Source organism: Schistocerca serialis, chromosome 1 (assembly GCF_023864345.2).
Source record: "Schistocerca serialis cubense isolate TAMUIC-IGC-003099 chromosome 1, iqSchSeri2.2, whole genome shotgun sequence".
NCBI lineage: Eukaryota > Metazoa > Arthropoda > Insecta > Orthoptera > Acrididae > Schistocerca > Schistocerca serialis.
In genome coordinates this window covers 919,009,526-919,019,958 of record NC_064638.1, presented here as the reverse complement: position 1 = coordinate 919,019,958, position 10,433 = coordinate 919,009,526, and the positions used below count along the sequence as shown (strand labels likewise).

The 10,433-nt window shown below is 39.4% G+C and overlaps 1 protein-coding gene across 1 annotated transcript in view; it reads right to left on the bottom strand.

Moving 5' to 3' along the window:
• Positions 1–1,239: 1,239 nt before the first annotated feature.
• The window catches only part of LOC126412337 (CUE domain-containing protein 1), a 222,038-nt gene continuing 212,844 nt past the window's right edge, over positions 1,240–10,433 (bottom strand). The window contains exon 8 of the mRNA XM_050081892.1: positions 1,240–2,392. The gene's annotated coding sequence lies outside the window, so the exon portion shown is untranslated. The remainder of the gene's footprint in view (positions 2,393–10,433) is intronic.

Genomic DNA, 10,433 nt, shown 5'->3' with positions numbered 1-10,433 from the left:
AAATAGGGTGTGTTCTCAAAATCTATCTTGGTGGTGCTTCTTATAAAGTTATTGCACTAGAGCAAAGAGTCTGCCCATATTTAGACTTATTGAAGAATTGTTAGCCTCAAACAATTTGACCAAAATATATTATCTTTTGGGGGGGGAAAAAATCATCATCGCTATATGTTTGTATAATTTGATGAACCTACACTAGATGTTTGTCTCATTTGATGAACCTAGCTCATGACACTGCTGTCAAGTTGCAATGGTACTTTTGCGTTCTCATCAATATGGTACCAGAACGTTTAAGTTCTACCACTGTAAAGATGGAAGATCCGCGAATCGGAATGTCAGAACTGTGCAGTAAGTAGCACCAGGAACACCACCACAAAATCACACAGCACTAACACTCCAAACCATCAATTTTAACTGTGTTCAACCCATTGGTAAAATATCAAACTATTTTTCTCCGAATCATACAGTTTGGGGGAAAAGCAGTGAGAATAATTACTTTTGGAAACCTTTTATCAGACAAAGCCTGTTATAACAATAAACTGTTTCGCTTAATAAAACGGCTGCCAGCCCAAATCAGGCACAGCGTCTACACAAAAAGATGAAGTCAGTTTTCGACACTGAATAAATAACTACTTTCACTTACTACGGTCACTTGGCAGTAAGTACTATTAATCCCACTTTCTGTTACTTATGGAATTTATCACTATATTTCAGTAATTATTTAAAGAAGACACACATATGTTTCAACAAGGATACAAAAAAATATTAAACTTATAGCTATCATTCATATGACCAAAACTATTATTTAACGCAACTAAATTTGATTTCTTTAGGACTGTTATTTGTTAATGTTTTACTAACACCAATATTTTTCTGGCTTTCTTTGACATGGAGAAGCAACATGAACAATTACTGTTGAGATTGTTGCAGTTAAACAATTATGTTACTTTACTTTCAGAAATACTATTGAAAACTTATCCTCATGGTCACGCAAAGTGGTGGCCCTTAAACTGATACATGCAAACTTTACTATTTAATAATGATTTTCAGAATTTACTACCAAAACAGTACTATAGCCAGTAATTTACTATTATTCAAGCTTCAATAAACATCAGGATACTCGGAATAAATTCATTTAGGTAAGGACCCTACTGAGATAAAGGAAATAGGAAACTTACAGATAAACACAAAGGTACATTTAATACTTATATTCCACTGATTGAAGATGGATGGTTCATACAGTGATACACTTCTAAATAAAGTACTTTGCCTGTTACTGGTGTCGAAGGCGGCATGAGGTGGTGCTGCATAGTAACATTGCGCAGGTACAGCTCTTGATGTACATAGCTCTGTCTTCCTCTCGATGGCGACAATAAAATTGCAAATTTCTGAGCTATTAATTTATTGCCATACTGCGCCAATCATATAGAACACGTCCGAGGCCAACAACCCAGTCTTGCAGGTAAATTCAGGGCCTCTAGTGTTTGACCAACGTAATGCATGTTCACCACTTGCAGGGCAGCTACTGACTGTATAAGCCACTTGCGCGCCACACCACCTTTTCCATTCCACCACAGAACAGAGTTCTGTTCTACCTATGATCCCTACACCCTTTCAATTTACACTTCTGCTTACAAAAACCCTAAGTATGAACCATCTACAATTGCATGACAGCATATACAAACAAAATTGACATAATTAATTACAGTTGTACTTGAAATATTACATAATTATTTACAAAATATGTTTTAATACATTTGTTCCACCTACGTCAAAGAGCTTATTTTAAACAGATAAACTACACTTAACAAAAGCTTACTCTCATTATAGTATTTTCTTAATTTTCAAAATTATTATGGAACAAAAAAAATTTTAAGATATGCAGATTAATGGCAGTATTATATTTGCAATAGCATTACAAAGTCATCACACTGTTTCATGACCACAGCTCATAATTACTGGCTTCTGTACGGCCCTTGCACTTACTTAGCATGTATTACAGGCATGTGACTTTCACCCATGCTGATTTTTAGTTTGTGTCTTATTCCTGCGTTGTGATATAATAGTTTGAAACTTTAATTCTACAGATGCAAAATTGCTTCTGGGAAGTACAGTTTTTGTGAAAAATAAGCTATTAAAATTTATTTATACCATGTTTCAGACGTTTCTGAATTTGGTTATATTTCAGCTGATGATACTGACTTTTCTTCTAGAGTTTACAAGAAATAACTTATATGGTCAGTCTTCTTTGGTGTTGAGAGGATGCCTCAGGCAGCTGCTCGGTGACTGATGAATGTCACATGGACTTGTTGTAGCTAACATTCGTCTTCATTAATCATGACCCCATGGGCAGCTAGTCTGTCCAGGGCTTGTTGTGAGTGAGTCTCATACTTTCCTGCAGACCATGAGAATATAAGGAAGTCATCTATATAGGTATAACAAAATGAGGAACTGAAAGAAACATTGTCAATAAAATGTTGCCATGTTTAAGCAGCATTTTTTAATCCATAAGGCATTCGGGAGGACGACGGTTCAATCCCGTCTCCGGCCATCCTGATTTAGGTTTTCCGTGATTTCCCTAAATCACTTCAGGCAAATGCCGGGATGGTTCCTTTGAAAGGGCACGGCCGATTTCCTTCCCCATCCTTCCCTCACCCGAGCTTGCGCTCCGTCTCTAATGACCTTGTTGTCGACGGGACGTTAAACACTAATATCCTTCTCCTCCTTAATCCATAAGGCGTATACAAGAACTCAGAGAGTGTGAAAAGTGTAGTGGCTGCTGTCTTCCATATGTCCTCGTCCACTACGGGAATCTGGGGGTATGCTGCTTTACAGTCAATAATGCTCAATACTTTGGCACTCGCTAACATTTGAGCAAAGTCCTGTAAGTTAGGGACTGGATAACTGTCCATAGTAGATCAGTCAGTGATCCACCAGTAGTGGCCACACAGGCTCTACAATCTGCCTTTTTTTAAAATGAGCTTTATGGCAGTCATCCAGGGACTGTCCGATGGGCATTAATTTGTCCACAGTGGCCTTCGCACTCTAAGTTTGTGAGAAGGGAGGTGTTGAGGTCTACACGAGACAGGTGGGCCAGGTGTAGTGTTTATACAATGAACAGTATGATCACGAACAACACAAACAGCCTGATGCTGTTGTGGTCTACGGTCCATAACACGGTTATCGATCAGAAGCAGGTTTATATTATGTAACTGTGTATCTGCAATTATGGAGTGCATATTCTTTGTTAGTTAAAGTCCTTGATTTGTGACAGGGAATTACAGTTTTATAATTTATATATGGAAAAATCAAAATGAATTGTTAAAAGTATAAATTATTATAATATGTGTATGATTATAAAAAAGACAGTGTTTGCTGAAAGATGGTTCTTGCTTAGGGCACTTGTATTTGTAATACATAAAAGACAAAGGGAAGTCTCTCCGCAATGGAAGCGGCATGGCGCAATGTAAAAGGTGGTTTTGGCAGTCAAACTGGGCGGCTCCTTGGTACGAATGGTAAGCAGTCTGTGGCTAGCCATAGCACTGAATACTTCAACAGTGCTAAGAGAGGCAATTGGAAGCTGCTCTGCAAAGAATTTTTGCCTCGGATGTGGATCTGGCTATTATTTGGTATTCTTGGCAAAAAGGAGTGCCTCTAATATGTTGAAAAGCCAATGCCAAGAGGAAATTTTATAGAGCATTTGAACATCAAGAGCTGTGAGTACAGTTACCCGCCATGTTGCTTGCCACCAAAACTTCACCACTGCTTTACTAATTTCATACATCCAGCTATGTATATGAGCATGGACCAGTTAATTTGTCTGTGTGGTGTTAATAATAATCCAAATGCTAAAAAACTGAAGAAGCCCTCAGACATAGGTGATTGACCAGTAAATAACATATCGTGGAGCGCTATATGAGTGAGCTAGGTAGATTGTGTCAAACTTTCTGCTGCCACCGTCATAAGGCATGGGACAGGTGTATTGCAGACTTTGAAATTGTAATGAATACCCTACACCATGAAACTACGGGATTTACACCCAAGGAAATTCTACTTAATCATAAGAGGAAAAGTATAGTTGAAGAAAACTTACAATTTCCACCCTATGTAGAACTGGATCTGAGAGAGAAAAACGACGTAGTAAGAAAAAGAATGAAAGAAAATGCGGAAACAATATCTAAAAGGCATGATAAGGGCCTTAAAGTGACCAAATTCGAAATTGGGGACTTTGTTCTCACAAAAACTCACGAAAAATCTAGTGAAATAAACCAATAAATTTCTAAATTCAAATATATTTATAATGGTCCCTTTGAAGTGCAAGGAACTCTGCACACTAACGCCTATTATCTTGTTTATCCTAAGTCAAAGAAGCCATTAGGTGTTCGTAACATTTTAGATTTAAAACCTTATGTCCACAGAAATGGGTAAAAGGGGCAAAATGAAAAAGTGTAGATGTACTTAATCATTATAGTATTTTACTCTATACATTCTTGTTCGTGATGTTGTGTTGTCAGGTGTAATTACGTCAGAAAAAACTGTTTTGTTATGAGACTACTGATAGATGTCGATAAGTTTCAGATTTGGTATAACATAATTGGATACACAAATTACATGTAAACTCCAGGCTATGACATACATAAGGACTGCATTGATTGAATATTGCAGCATCATCAGGAGTACTGCCAAATATGTTTATAGGCAGAACAATATCCGGGGAAAACAGACTCAAAAGGGCAAGGTTTGCTGGACATGTAGTTAGGATGAGTATGGACAGAATGACAAAGAGAGTGTGGGAAACAACAGGGAGGACAAGGGGAAAGACAGGAACCAAGTGGGTTGTTGAACTTCAGAAGGACTGGTTGGAATTGGGGATCAAGGTCGAAGGAAAGGAAAATTGGAGGAACAAATATACACTGACCAATATGCCAGAGATCAATGACAGAGAAGAATACAGGGAAAGATTAGAGTGTCACCAGTGGAGCCGACAGGAGAAATGGAAACTGAAGAGCTCAGAAGAAGAGTGGGAGAGAAGAAGAGAAAGAATGAGGAGGTTCTCGGAGAAGAAGAGGAAAATGCAGTCCACGAAGGGGCTACCCATGGTCCTACAGAGGCTGTAACACAAGAAGAAGAAGTATTGTATTTCTTAACGAACTGCATGAATATTTAAAGCAGACAAAATATAGCTTCCTCATGGTCATACAGTGACAAACAGGTACAGACTAACCATGTGCAATGAAAGCTGTATGTGTAAGCAATATTCAAATTCCTATATATATTTTTTTTACAAGATGGACTCGTGTGTAGAATAATATATATTTTCTGAATGTAAAAGAAATTCCTGTTTTTTTATGTTTGTTTTAATACTTGAAGAAACAGTTTTTATATGAACAGTCATGTGAAGTGTTGTTTGTTGCATAATGTACAGCAGTCCTGCTAATCCAAACTCTGGTAATCCATACATTCAGTTAATCCGAACATGAAAAATGTTAGTCTAGTATAGAAAACTGTGCCGGTAAACTGCTGTACATACATGTTGTTGTTGTTGTCTTCAGTCCTGAGACTGGTTTGATGCAGCTCTGCATTCTACTCTATCCTGTGCAAGCTTCTTCATCTCCCGGTACTTACTGCAACCTACATCCTTCTGAATCTGCTTAGTGTATTCATCTCTTGGTCTCCCTCTATGATTTTTACCCTCCACACTGCCCTCCAATGCTAAATTTGTGATCCCTTGATGCCTCAGAACATGTCCTACCAAACGGTCCCTTCTTCTTGTCCAGTTGTGCCACAAACTTCTCTTCTCCCCAATTCTATTCAACACCTCCTCATTAGTTATGTGGTCTACCCATCTAATCTTCAGCATTCTTCTGTAGCACCACATTTCGAAAGCTTCTATTCTCTTTTTGTCCAAACCATTTATTGTCCATGTTTCACTTCCATATATGGCTACACTCCATACAAATACTTTCAGAAACGACTTCCTGACACTTAAATCTATACTCGATGTTAAAAAATTTCTCTTCTTCAGAAACGCTTTCTTTGCCATTGCCAGTCTACATTTTATATCCTCTCTACTTCGACCATCCTCAGTTATTTTGCTCCCCAAATAGCAGAACTCATCAACTACTTTAAGTGTTCATTTCCTAATCTAATTCCCGCAGCATCACCCGACTTGATTTGACTACATTCCATTATACTCGTTTTGTTTTTGTTGATGTTCATCTTATATCCTCCTTTCAAGACACTGTCCATTCCGTTCAACTGCTCTTCCAAGTCCTTTGCTGTCTCTAACAGAATTACAATGTCATTGGCAAACCTCAACATTTTTATTTCTTCTCCACGGACTTTTATACGTACTCCGAATTTTTCTTTTGTTTCCTTTTCTGCTTGCTCAATATACAGATTGAATAACATCAGGGACAGGCTACAACCCTGTCTCACTCCCTTCCCAACCACTGCTTCCCTTTCATGCCCCTCGACTCTTATAACTGCCTTCTGGTTTATGTACAAATTGTAAATAGCCTATCGCTCCCTGTATTTTACCCCTGCCACCTTTAGAATTTGAAAGAGAGTATTCCAGTCAACATTGTCAAAAGCTTTCTCTAAGTCTACAAATGCTAGAAATGTAGGTTTGCCTTTCCTTAATCTATTTTCTAAGATAAGTCGTAGGGTCAGTATTGCCTCACATGTTCCAACATTTCTGTGGAATCCAAACTGATCCTCGCTGAGGTCGGCTTCTACCAGTTTTTCCATTCGTCTGTAAAGAATTTGCGTTAGTATTTTGCAGCTGTGGCTTGTTAAACTGATTGTTTGGTAATTTTCACATCTGTCAACACCTGCTTTCTTTGGGATGGGAATTATTATATTCTTCTTGAAGTCTCAGGGTATTTCACCTGTCTCATACATCTTGCTCACCAGATGGTAGAGTTTTGTCAGGACTGGCTCTCCCAAGGCCATCAGTAGTTCCAATGGAATGTTGTCTACTCCCGGGGCCTTGTTTCGACTCAGGTCTTTCAGTGCTCTGTCAAACTCTTCACGCAGCATCATATCTCCCATTTCATCTTCATCTACATCCTCTTCCATTTCCATAATATTGTCCTCAAGTACATCGCCCTTGTATAGACCCTCTATATACTCCTTCCACCTTTCTGCTTTCCCTTCTTTGCTTAGAACTGGGTTTCCATCTGACCTCTTGATTTTCATACAAGTGGCTCTCTTTTCTCCAAAGGTCTCTTTAATTTTCCTGTAGGCAGTATCTATCTTACCCCTAGTGAGATAAGCCTCTACATCCTTAATTTGTCCTCTAGTCATCCCTGCTTAGCCATTTTGCACTTCCTGTCGATCTCATTTTTGAGACGTTCGTATTCCTTTTTGCCTGCTTCATATACCGCATTTTTATATTTTCTTCTTTCATCAATTAAATTCAATATGTCTTCTGTTACCCAAGGATTTCTACTAGCCCTCGTCTTTTTTCCTACTTGATCCTCTGCTGCCTTCACTACTTTATTCCTCAGAGCTGCCGATTCTTCTTCCTCTGTATTTCTTTCCCCCATTCCTGTCAATTGCTCCCTTATGCTCTCCCTGAGACTCTGTACAACCTCTGGTTTAGTCAGTTTATCCAGGTCCCATCTCCTTAAATTCCCACCTTTTTGCAGTTTCTTCAGTTTTAATCTACAGTTCATAACCAATACATTGTGGTCAGAGTCCACATCTGCCCCTGGAAATGTTTTACAATTTAAAACAAGGTTCCTAAATCTCTGTCTTACCATTATATAATCTGTCTGATACCTTCTAGTATCTCCAGGATTCTTCCACGTTTACAACCTTCTTTTATGATTCTTGAACCAAGTGTTAGCTATGATTAAGTTATGCTCTGTGCAAAATTCTACCAGAAGGCTTCCTCTTTCATTTCTCTCCCCCAATCCATATTCACCTACTATGTTTCCTTCTCTCCCTTTTCCTACTCTCGAATTCCAGTCACCCATGACTATTAAATTTTTGTCTCCCTTCACTACCTGAATAATTTCTTTTATCTCATCATACATTTCATCAATTTCTTCATCATCTGCAGAGCTAGTCGGCATAGAAACTTGTACTACTGTAGTAGGCATGGGCTTCGTGTCTGTCTTGGCCACATGGGAAGGTTCAAATATTGAATGTATAGATTCCACATGCTCTAAGCCACACGAACAGTACTGACCATTCCTATCCTGGTAATGAGAAATGGTGTCTTTATGATAAAATAAGGAAAAAAAAAGCATGGTTGAGGCCAAACAAAGCAGCAACTCCCTAGACGAAGATCTGCATGCATCCACAAAAGACAATGTTATGCATCTGGTATAACAGTGACATTGTGGAATACTACATATATCTTCCCTGAACCATGACTGCTGACTTGTACTGTCAACAACTGGGATGTCTCACAGATGCATTCCAAGAACAACAACTGGGAAGACTGTGTGAAGTGACACAACCCCTCGATAACACTTGCCAATATTCTGCTGGACTGACAAAAAACACTATAGAGGAGCTGGTTTAGGGAGTCATTTCACACCTACCTTGTTCACCTGGTCTTACACTTTCAGATTTTTACCGTTTCTGTTCCCTACCAAACGACCTTCAAGGAACTTCCTTTCTGGATGAAAATGTGCTCCTAATGTGGCTCGCTGAGTTCTTTGCCTCAAAACCATGTGATATCTACAGTTGCAAAATTGAAAAGTTAACCCTGTATTGGCAGAATGTTGTAAATAGTGAAAGAAAATATACACATCAAAAAAAATTTTTCATCACCTCGGTTCTGTGAGTTCTGGAACCTGTACACAAAATTGGAATAGAGATCAACATAAGCATCATTTCTGCCCTTTTTATGGCACATGAAAACCACACATTGCATATTGTACCACCAACAGCGAGACCTTCAGAGGTGCTGGTACAGATTGCTGTACACACCAGTACCTCTGATACCCAGTGGCACATCCTCTTGCACTTATGCATGCCTGTATTAATCGTGGCACACTATCCACAAGTTCATCAAGGCACTGTTGGTGGGTCATATCAAGTTGTCGTCCATGAAGATGAATGCCTTGACAATATGCTGCCGATGTGGTTGCACTCTCAGTCGGAGAATGGCATTCACATATCATACAGCTGTTACGATACCTTCCATGACTACCAGCAGCGTATGCAGGGCCCACATAATGCCATCTCAAAACAGCAGGGAACTTCCACCTTGCTGCACTCACTGGACAGTGTGTCTAAGGCATTCAGCCTGACCAGATTGCCTCCAAATATGCCTCACATGATTGTCTGGTTGAAGGCATATGTGACACTCAGTGGTGGAGAGAACATAATGCCAATCCTGAGCGGTCCATCTGGCATGTTGTTTGGCCCATCTGTACCATGCTGTAAGGTGTCGTGGTTGCAAAGATGGACCTCACCATGGATGTTGGGAGTGTAGTTGCGCTCCATGCAGCCTATTGTGCACAGTTTGAGTCATAACACGACGTCCTGTAGCTGCACAAAAAGCCTTACTCAACATGGTGGTGTTGCTGTCAGGGTTCCTCTGAGCCATAATCCATAGGTAGCAGTCACCCACTGCAGTAATAGCTCTTGCGCGACCTCAGCGAGGCATGTCATCGAGAGTTTCTGTCTCTCTGTTTCTCCTCCATGTCCAAACAACATCACTTTGGTTCACTCCCAGATGCCTGGACACTTCCCTTGTTGAGAGCCCTTCCTGGCACAAAGTAACAATGTGGACGCTATCAAAACACGTACTGACCATCTAGGCCTGGTTGAACTACAGACAACACGAGCCGTGTACCTCCTTCCTGGTGGAATGACTGGAACTGATTGGCTGTCAGACTCCCTCCATCTAATAGGCGCTGCTCGTGCATGGTTGTTTACATCTGTGGCTGGGGTTAATGACATCTCTGAACAGTCAAAGGGACTGTTTCTGTGATACAATATCCACAGTCAACATCTATCTTCAGAACTTCTGGGAACTGGGGTGATGAAAAACTTTTTTTTGATGTGTGTATTATTGATGATCAAAGTCTCTGTTATGTGTATCTGTTGTGTTGATTAAACTTATGGGAAAAGCTATGAACTTATGCAACAAACCAATATATAAGTTGTTATTATTGTGACTGGGTAACTGCAAAGACACTGCGAGAATGGGCTTGTTGGTTTTATGTACAGTGCTCAACTGACATTATCTCTAATATTTGGTGTGAGTCATGAAATGATGGATAGTGAACTGCTTCAGCTATCAGAAAAAATTCTGCTTACCATTGTCAAATAATTTGTACTGCAGGCTGCTTTACTCAGACTCTCATGATTCCAGTTTATGTTAGGTTAAAATGTTTTTCAGAATGTTAAGAACTTCTGCGTCGAGTTAAAATTTTTTTTTTGAATTGTCATACTGTATTTATTGCTGTTGC